We start from the raw sequence: 10,881 nt of genomic DNA on the forward strand, positions 1-10,881 counted from the left end.
GTTGGTGAGTGAGGGCTTTCTAAAGAATCAAGTTTGATTCTTCATGCTCGCTCTTCTTTTGAGAAGGGCACACTCTTTCGTTGTTTAGAAATGGGGGACCAAGAGTACTCCTTAAACTCCCTCTCTCTCTTGTTGATAGTTAGCCAAGAATAATACTCACAGACCAGAGAGCAGCCGACGAGTCTTGCAGCATGGCACTGTGAGGTATGAAACTGGCGGCACAGGCAGTGGCGTGCAAAGAAACTTAACTGCCGCTCGCCCCTCACTGAGACAGTGACTACTTCCTGTAAGCAAATCATATGGACGCCACTGTGCGATTATTGTTACGCCCGTCAAGTGATGCCGACGCGGCTGACCTGTGCTAAATCTTGCAGCAGCATCTATGATCATATAAACCAGCCACAGTCCCTACCCAGGGGCAGACATGTGAAAGCCTCAGGGCACCAAAGGTAAAAGAGTTCACTGACTAGGGGTGGCACCAGTTCAAGTTGCCAAAAAACAGCGACACTTGCGTGCCAACCCCAGATAACTGTGCCTGCCACAGCCACTCATGCAACCACAGCTCAGGGCAGGCCCTGCCTGGGTGTCTCGGTATTGGGCAAAGGACTACCTCCAGCTGGGTGACGTCAGGCCTGGCTGTAGCGGGTGCCAGTGACTCCCCGCCTGCAGGAGTTTCAATGCAGTAGACCAGGCTATTAGATACATTTTAGCAGCACAGACAGTGCACAAGATTACTGTACTGTGTAGTGTTGCTGAGCCTGACGGTGGCAGTACCTGGCCGGCAAATCTGCGGGGAGCAGCTGCCAGCACTGAGCGGTGTCAGCCGGGTGCAAGTGTCACAGGCATGCGCGCTAGCAGCCTGGCCTGGCGGCCACACCAGTTACTGTTACAGTAGAGAGGCAGTGGCATTAAAATGCGTGACAATGCATTTCAGTGCTGTGATGCAGAACACTACACTGAAATGCGTTGGTGGCAGGCCTGCACCAGGTGGTAATATTGTGCACAGAGTCAAGGGGGGTTCCCCAAAAGTGTACAGGGCTTACTGCAAAACACAAAGTGCTCTATTAGTGGTAGTGTGGGCAAGCAGCTTTAAGCCTAACACAGAGGAGTGTAAGACATTTATTGCACATACACTATCAATAATGGACACACGACTCAAGAAGGAGATCTTGACCAATTTGATAAATTTATACTTTTTTGTATTTTTATTTTTTTATTTTAAGACCAAGACCTAGTTGCTAAGGTAAGTTTCAAGTAAAGATACTTTTTAAGAGTAAAAGTCGATAGTGCAATTTTCTAACAGTTCAAGATTATCCTGTGGAGGAAATCGGTGAGGGATGTATCAAGCGAGTATACAACTCACAGTTCTGGTTGTTGTGAATGTATCTAGGACCCTAATTAAATATTCCTGGTTCATGCCTTCATGCGGTTATGATGAACCATGTCCTAATGAAGACATACAAATCTTGCCCATATTTAGTAATAGCCCACGCAGCCCAAATACGGCAAGGCTACTTCCTTAGATTCCTAGAGAGCACAACGAGTTCTTTCGACACACCAAACCTTCAGCAACCTGGGAATTCCCCATAACTTTGTTTTGATTTGTCATTGAACTCCTGCGAGCACTAAAGGAACAGTCAGTTCTTAGTGACATCTTTTATTGACGTCTTATGTCCAACCTTACGTCAAACACGGCACCTTCCAGGTATAAATATACTAACACTTGCCTTAAGCAGACACACGGTGGTGTGGAGCAGAGCGGCTATCTACTTATCCGAAGCCCAGCTGATGCGAGAGCCAAAGGAAGCGCCCCTCCCCTTTGACACACTGGAGAAGCTGCCTTTTTTGCACGCCGAGAAATCCAGCTCCGGTGTTTCCAGTCACCTTTGCGGGTTACTGGGAGATCGAGTCCTGAGAAACGAGATACAAGACCTCCTTCATTCTATAACCAAGGTAGGGAGCTGATTCAAACCTTAGAGAGAATTCTTGATTCAGATTCTTGGCAAAAAAAAACAACTTAACTTAAAGCTGCAATTTACTCCTTCCTACGTATTAGGCTTAGGTCAGGTACACCGGGGTAGGTGTATCTTAGAAGCACCAGTTGAGTTTGTTAGTCAATTTTATATATGCAAATATTTTATCCGTTTTAAAGTATGGCTAAGAAACCATATCAATGCTTTTACAGTATAATTTCATAATACTGCTTTTACTGTATGCACTTTACTTCATGATAAGTATTGCAATTGTGGCAATTCATTTCTCTTGCATGAGAAGGAAGACTGCTCAATAAAATAACACCTTTTATTGAAAACGCCCGTCTCTCTATTTCTCTGCACCCTGGTGAAATTAAGCATGCACGATTGAATGAGTGAAATAGCTGTCTATTGTTTTCACATGACTCTGGAGATACACTCCTTATTCTGGGGGAGCAAAGTTGTCACGTTATATGGTTGTCAGAAGCTAATGCCTTCTTGTATAAATCAGGGAAGTTAACTCCTCCCTATTCATTCGAGAAAGTTTCTAGTGACCTCTGAGCTAGCTGGCAAAAACTAATTAAGTCTAACATAGTCAGTAGAGACCTAGATGACCTCAGTCCTACGTCTACACTGCTGTTTATGTTATTCCAATGCGCAGAGCCTATTGTGAATATAGGAACTACACTACATGGCGCCCAACGTTTGGTAAGACGATAATCTAACGCAAGATACTAGAGTAACTCAGTCATGCTTTTCACACAGACCCCTTTCTCTCGTAAAAACTCCAATAGACGTCTGGAGTGGGTGAAAGGTTAATATCCGCCGAAACTTAGTAGGATGAGAATCCTATGTATTCGTTTACGGTATAGTCAACGTTGAAGGATACAGTGTTCCAAAATATTGTGCACCTAATCTTTGTTTCCTCAAAACTTGCTCTGCAAGAAACTTTCATTAAACAATGTCAAATCACGGCGACAATAACGACACCGATGAAGCCTCATTAAATGCTAATCAACCGGGTGTAGACCTTAAAGGGTTTAATGAAGATAACGACCCAGATTCAATACTCATCCCGGCCAATATAAGAAAAACCATAACTATAAAACTTATAGAAAATGGGATATCACCAAGAGGTGGTACAGTTGTATTTGTGGTAGGGGCACATGAGTATCGGCAGACAGAGGTATTTTATTCCTGGATAACTTTTCCAGCAGCACATACTGTGACACGTGAGTTCAACTACTATAAAGTAGCAGAATCTCCAGAGGAATACTCTCCTTTCGAGGAAATTGAAATTCCACTAACATACCAAGAGCACCTGCTCTTATTTAATGGTGCCCTAAAACATCAAAATCACATCACCAGGCTCGGTCCACTAGGTAGACCAGGAGCCACGTGGCCAGTTCTAGCCAACTACATACCACACCCAGACATTAATACAATGTCAAGTGAAGAACTCTTAGTTAAAATAAAAGAATTAACAAAAGCATATAGAGATTTGGTTCAAATTACACTTGACAGTGCAAACTACTGATTAGAACAACTAATTGAAACCAATTGAAAATCCTGAAAAAACATTTATTGAAAACAATCTCAATTCTCAAAAGAAGAAATGGGAGGGAAATAAACAAACTACTCCCAGAGAAAAACAATTTCAGTCCAGAGGAAAGTCTCCCCAACAGAGAAATAAATCTCCAGGAGGAGGAGACAAGTCTCCCCAAAGGGAGCCCCCTGAAAAAAGATATAACCTTAGAGATAGGGATAAATTAAGAAAACCTGACACATATCAAGATATTGATACACGTCCCTCTCGATCTTTTCAGACTTCCTCACAGAAATCGGAAAGAAGAGGACGGTCTGACCACAAGGAAGAGCACGTCCAGTCCAAAGACAAAGAACCTGCTCATCAAAGTAAAAAATCACAATTTCCCAGAAAGAAGGTAGTAAGTATTAAAATTAAACATGCCAAGAATCCTGAGGACACAACTGAAAAACGGAGAGTGGGCCCAGACGATGCTAGACAGCGCAGCAGAAGTGACCATAGCTCGCAGGAGCTTGATGAATCTTCTGGAGACAGTGGACACGAATGAATACATTCAGGTGGAGACTGCAGACACGCGAGTTAGCGTGCCCCATAAACTATATGAAATAACATTACGTATAGAGGGAGATAAAACTAGGAAAATAAAAGGTCTCTTTTGGGAGAATCTATCTAAAGGCTATGACATCCTGTTAGCTGAAAAAGACTGGCCACCAGAGTTTGTCAGGGAGTGCCCTCATGGCGAAGAAATGATTATGCCTGCCTTCTCAAATCATGTCCCGATTCATAAAAAATACACATTTGCAAGAAAATGGACAGTGGCCCAAGCTCCTGCTTTATATAAAAATCATGTAGGATGGGATGATTACTCTCCTCACCACAAAATCCAGTTAAAAAATCAACCTACTGCACAAAGGCAGTACCCAGTTAAACAAGAAGCTAAAAAGCAAGTCTGGGAGATCTTATATCAACTTGAATATCAGGGGGGGATTGAAACCTGCACCTCACAAATGAACAATCCTTTGTTTCCTGTCTCCAAGCCAGACGATTCATATTGTCTAGTTTTGGACTACAGACATTTAAACTCCTGCTGCAAAACTTTTGCAGTCCAAAACTCTCACAGTGCAGCACTAATGAATAACATTGTGCTCAAAAAATATAAAACGACATTAGATATCTCTAATGGATTCTTCTGTCAAAACATTGCACCTGAAAGCAGTATTTGACCGCTTTCTCAATAATGGGGTCGCAAAAACAATTTTGCCGACGCCCACAGGGGTTCAAGAATAGCCCAGGATTATTCTCAGCAAGGGTAACAGAATTACTACAAATGTATGTTGACGAGGCATTATCCTATGTCGATGACATCTATCTTACAGACGATGACCTGGAGACTCACTTGAAAAGAGTGAACACCATAATACTTGGGTTCGCATCCGAAGGTCACAAATTCAACTTTAAAAAGTCAAGAATAGCCCATCTAACTGTCCTATTTTTAGGATATGAATTATCAAGTGAAGGCAACAGCCTAGCAGACAATTTCCTAGAGAAATGTGCAGTACTCCAAGCACCTAAAACGCTGAAGAATGTACAATCAATACTAGGTTTCCTGAATTTCGGAAGAACATACATTCTAAATTATGCAGAGAGGGTTAAACCTCTCTACAAATTAATAAAACCTGATTTCAAACCAAATAATTGGACTCAGAAACACACAGAAATTTTGAGCTCATTACAGATAGACATGTTAACTAAAACAAAACTGCAAACACGCGCTAACAAACGCAATCTGGTAATCAGAGTCATCCCAGGAAGATGCGGATTCACATACCTGACCTCTAATGAGGGAGAAACTGTAGCAATAGCTTACAAATCACATTTGTACACTCAAGCTGAAATGAAATTCAGTTCGACAGAAAAAATTCTGACAGCGGTTCAAGAGAAAGAGCCCTCGCACAAGGTAAACGTATAATAATAGTTACACCTGTATGTGCTCTAGAAGCAGTAACAAGAGCAAGCATTCCAAATGCTAAAGCATTACATCCGAGATGGATACAATGGATTAATTCTCTTGCTGCACCAAACGTAGAATACGAATTTGACCCTAATTTAAAAACACAAGAATTTCTCCAATACGAATATAAATTTCCTCTGCCGACCGAAATTCTGCCTCTTGAACATTACGGCTTTATAATATAAACTGACGGATCAGCACAACCCGCAGTTGGGGGTAAACAAGCATACAGTGCTGCGTGCGCGATTGTTAAAGGTCGTTGGCACGAAGGAAAATTTAGACCACTGGTCACTAAAACTCAATCTCTAGGAGATTGTATAGCTCAGCGAGCTGAACTACTGGCTTTTAAGATGGCGCTTGAAAATACCGATCGCGAATTCCGCACACTTATAGTGTGCGATTCATATTACTGCGTTCAGTCTTACAATGAATACTTGCAGAACTGGGTTCAAAATGGTTTCAAAGATGCAAAAGGTGGCACAATCAAGCATAAAACGCTTTGGGAACAAGTAGTTCTTTTACAGCAAGAACTACAAAAGACTCACGTGATACATACACTGAGTCATCAACGTGATGGCGTTCACGTTGCGGGGAATTCATTGGCTGATGAAGCAGCGAAGGCGTTTGTGCAAATGGCTTTCGTAGCGGCAATCACTCGGTCAAAAACAAAAATAGACAGCGATATAATGCAAGCTGTCAGTGCTTCAGTAAAAGATGATAGAAAAATACTCCCGAAAGGCTTTCCAGTAAAGTACTCATACATAACTGATGCAAATAATGTTCCATTTGCTCGAATCCCTGGAGTGGGGGATAGGGCAATTCCAAACATGGAACACAGGTTAGGACTAATTTTAGGGGCACATGAAGGGCTTGCTCCTGCACATGCTGGTGTTTCCGCCACAGTATCATTATTAAAACAGAGATATTGGTGGGCACGCATGAGAAAACAGACTAGGAATTACGTCCTAGAATGTGAAATATGCCAAAGAATGAAAGTATCAACAGTAAAACGACCAGCTCAGACGCCCCTTCTAATCTCAGATAAACCACTAGCATGTCATACAAACAGGAAAGTAACAGTGGTAGATTCCCAAAAGGACAGCACCTAGTCAGTTTATTCTCCAAGAAATCTCGCCCTCTCGTACATGGGGCAGTATGTGTGCACACTTCAAAGAACACCCACTGTCACAATGCAGGTTCAAACATGAACTATAGTAAGATTTGAAAAAAGGCCAAGGTGCACCACATCAACACTTAGGGGAATAACTATTTTCAGTGGAATAAACAGTAATAATTATATCAGAGAGATTTTTCTTCATGTAGTTTTGAGAGTTCTTTATTTAGTTCAGATGGTTAAAATATACAGGATCTACAGCCGACGCGTTTCGTCCACAAGGGACTTCTTCAGGGCTGTTACAGAAACAAGACACAATATACAAAACATACAATTAAAACCTTTTAGAGTTAAAAATATAGTCTTTTCTTCATAAAAACAACAACAAAAGTACAATGAATGCCAGGCTTCCTCATTGATATTTAACAACATTTAATAATGGAACATGTTCTGATTTCATAATGCCAACAGGTAAGATTGTACCTAGAACTAACTTGATGGTTTTGTACAAATTGAAATTTGATATCTTATTTTAAAACAAGGACTACTTCACATTTATCAAAACAAATTTCTTGTCTGTTTTCTATTTTAACGAGCTCTTTTTTGGTTGTCTAGGCTTGAGAACAATAACTGGTTACCTTATACTTTTCTCATTATACATTTTCTCATGACTGGATGATGCTCCAGTCAGCATAACTCCTACTATGTGAGAGAGTGCCACTTTTATCTCAAAGTCATTTTTCACTCCATTTCATATTGGCCTGATGCTTGACAACCGCATCCCCTTCATCAAGTTTGTAATTATCATTTTTCACTTAAAAGCTTTATATCCCTTCAAAAAACTGTTTAAACAAATGCCCAATCTTAAGAATAAGAAGGGAGCAAACCAGAAACTACCCATGGTGTATTAAACCCAAGAATGGAAATAAAGATGAAGAGGAGCAAACATACCAGGATAGTCAGATGGTAATGATGTCCCTGGTTTCTGGACCGTAGGTGAAGGATAAATGAATCAATCCGGATAACTATATTAATCATCCGATGGTATCTAGAAGTGATCAAGGAAAGTAGAGTTGGTGAAAGGAGTGTGGCTTAGATTTAAAGAAAATGAAATGGGGGGGGGGAAGGGGAGAATGGGGGTCGTAGTCAAGCATATTGATAAGAGTCCCATGTTGAAACTCTAGGGTTGGTCAGGACTAACTACCTACCATGTGTAATTCGAGTTTACATCCAATTGTGTAACTGGCGTAAGAGGGTTCAACTGTCATCAAGATCGCACCAATAATATCAGGTGTTGCAATGTCTTATGTTCAAGCCACCTATAAAATGGACACAAGAATTCAGTATATCCCACTGAGATACTAGCGGAAAGAAACCGACCTATTCCGGTATTAGAGACTAACCAACAACAGTATAACATTATGATAGACATGACAAGAACCTCTCACTTACATCAAAAGTGAGGATAATACTCCAATAGTAGTGGAACCAGGGTAGAAAGGAAATGGAGACCTCCGTATTGAATCTATAGGAAGACAAAAGAATGGAAAGGATATATTTACTTATAATCTAGAAAAGGGGGGTGGGGTGCACAGTCTGTGACCTGGTTGCTAGCCCTGCGTCTGTCTTATTAAGTTAGTCATTATATTTCAAGTCTAACATAGTCCATGTAAATATCATGAAGATGTACATACCAACTTGATTGAGGTCTAAATGTGAGAGACTGGGACTTAATGGGTGTCCAAAGATCTGTTATGTTTGACCAACTGTTACATTGCAAAGCAACTGTAGTTATATAGGACAGTTTATAGGGTCCACATATACGGAGCCCGATTTACATCCCTCTGCCTCACAAGTGTGGCAAGGTATTATATGTTAAATCAACTATGTTCTGACACTGCATGATATTTTCAAATTCTTCAAAACAGGTACTTGTCTTACCTACTTAAATCTTTTCTTTTATATGCGGGGAAGTATAGGGAAAATTCTATTGCCAGAAAAGCTCTACACATGTGGGAGAAAGAAAACATGATATATTTAACATTGGGTAAACACTGAAATCCTACTAGGTTTGTTGTTGTGTGGTTAAACACATTGTGAATGAAGTATCCCCTTAATTTTTAAGTTTGCTATATTAAGGTGGTCTCCTACATGTAAGCACTCCCCAATTTGACTTTAGGAAAAAAGTACTATATTCCCCAAGTCCGATTAGAAAAAGGGGGATCCCCTTTACCTCAATAAAGCTTGCTGCTACCTCCCCTGGTTCCTGCGTGGCTAGCGACGATAGCGTCTGTCGAGACGTCCCCCTCCGTCAAGTACCGGTGAAATACTGGCATTTTGACTTCTGTTTTTATAGCCGGGAGGACAGTTACTAAGTATGTACACCTGTTCCCAATCCTCTCGTAAAGTGCGATAATGAATGCGGCGGCCATCTTGAAACGGTATAAGGACTCAGTTAAATCCCCGGTTGAGGTTTATTCAGGCGCCATATTGTGTAAGAGCGCGAAGATCGAGATAGCTGTGTGAGAGATATTGTTAGTCAATCCCGAATCGGAGCCATGCTATAAATCAAAATTCCCGCCCCTTCATAATAGATGATGTATTGTCGTTTCATGACAAAGGGAGAGGGGAGTGCGTTACGACGATCTCCTATAGGATGAACTGTCGCGGCGGCCATGTTAGTTTGGGCAAAGATGCATCATTAGAGAGTGGCGTGATTGAGAATAGATCCAAGTTGATGAGCTACCAAACTAGAATATTTTGCAAGATCTATTTTATTTAGACAATTTATTTGATAAAATCTACTTTATTGCGATTGTTTAGACTCTTTAACGAGTATGGGTTAAAAACATCTCCTCACGGTGATCTAAATAACGAGGCCGAATTGTAGCGGCCATTTTTGTGTGGGGCGATGGGTATAATTACATCCCCCTCGCCAGAATCGGCCCTACAAGAGACATTATTAACATTGTATTGTATGTCAATCCATCAACCAAACGGATGCCATTCATCCATTTGATTGTTTACCGTGTCTATTATTTTTCTCATTACCCCCGGAAGACACGAATAAATATCATACAACCAAATGCCGACTTTCAGTTAATTTATATAAGGTGTCGTGTGTTTTAATATTTCACTTTCAAGTATAGGGGGGGCAGATTTGTGAGCTTAAAATGAAATAGATCTCAGTTTAAGGGGAAAAATAGTGCAAAAGAATAGAGCAGAGAACCAAAGTGCTAACAGAAGAAACAGTAAGAGTTCACTTGTTCAGAATCAACGTGATCTTCTTATTTCAAGAATAATTCTTACTTGATATTTCTAAATGGTAGAACAACCCACTGCATATATCTTTTGAAGAGCCTGTCCCAAAACACGTGAACATATACCTACAAATGTTTCAGATACAAATACAAATATATAAAGGCGAAATACTTCAAATACACCTTAAATAATTATCAAACGCCTATTTCATACAAGAAAAGAAAAAGCAGTAAACAAAAAAACATTGATTCTAATATACAAATTGTCCGTAATGCCATATCTTCACAAATCTATGTCTCATCCCAATTTTAGTTACAATTATCAAATGTGGAAGGTTTGTCCAACACATCCTACCCAAAGTTTACTTCTGCGGAATAGCCCTCATATTTCCACAGTGTTTTTTTATCCTAACCAAAAAGTTTAGATTGCTGAGTTGATCACCACGTGGGACCTATGTAGTGAGATAGTGCATCTCATCGTCATAGTTGTGTCCAAGTTCTACACTTCTTAGTCTACAAATCCACTCTGCTTCACATTTTCTTAAAGACAGGGTCCGGTCACCACCTCTGGGGTTCAGGGGGACATGATCTATCCCCATAAACCATAGTTTGTCCTCAGGCTTATGTTTATCCTGCATGTGGAATGTCATCGCATATTTATGGTCATTATTGCGATGAGCCCTAACATGTTCCTGTATTCTTTGTTTCAGAGGTCTTTTTGTGCTACCCACATAAATCTTGTCACACGGACATCCTATAATATAAACTACAAAACTTGTATTGCAGTTTATAAGGTGATTTATTTTGTGTGTTTTCTTTGTGTTGAAACAGAAAGTCTTAGTTTTGTCCTTCCCTAGGCTGCAAACATTACAGCCTCTGCAAGTGAAGAAACCTACAGTTTTAGGTGGAAGCCAACATGATTTTGGTTCTGTATTGGTCACTAAACTGGGACATAGAATGTTTTTCAAATTGAGACC

Source organism: Lissotriton vulgaris, chromosome 3_1 (genome assembly GCF_964263255.1).
Source record: "Lissotriton vulgaris chromosome 3_1, aLisVul1.2, whole genome shotgun sequence".
In the NCBI taxonomy this organism is placed as follows: Eukaryota; Metazoa; Chordata; class Amphibia; order Caudata; family Salamandridae; genus Lissotriton; species Lissotriton vulgaris.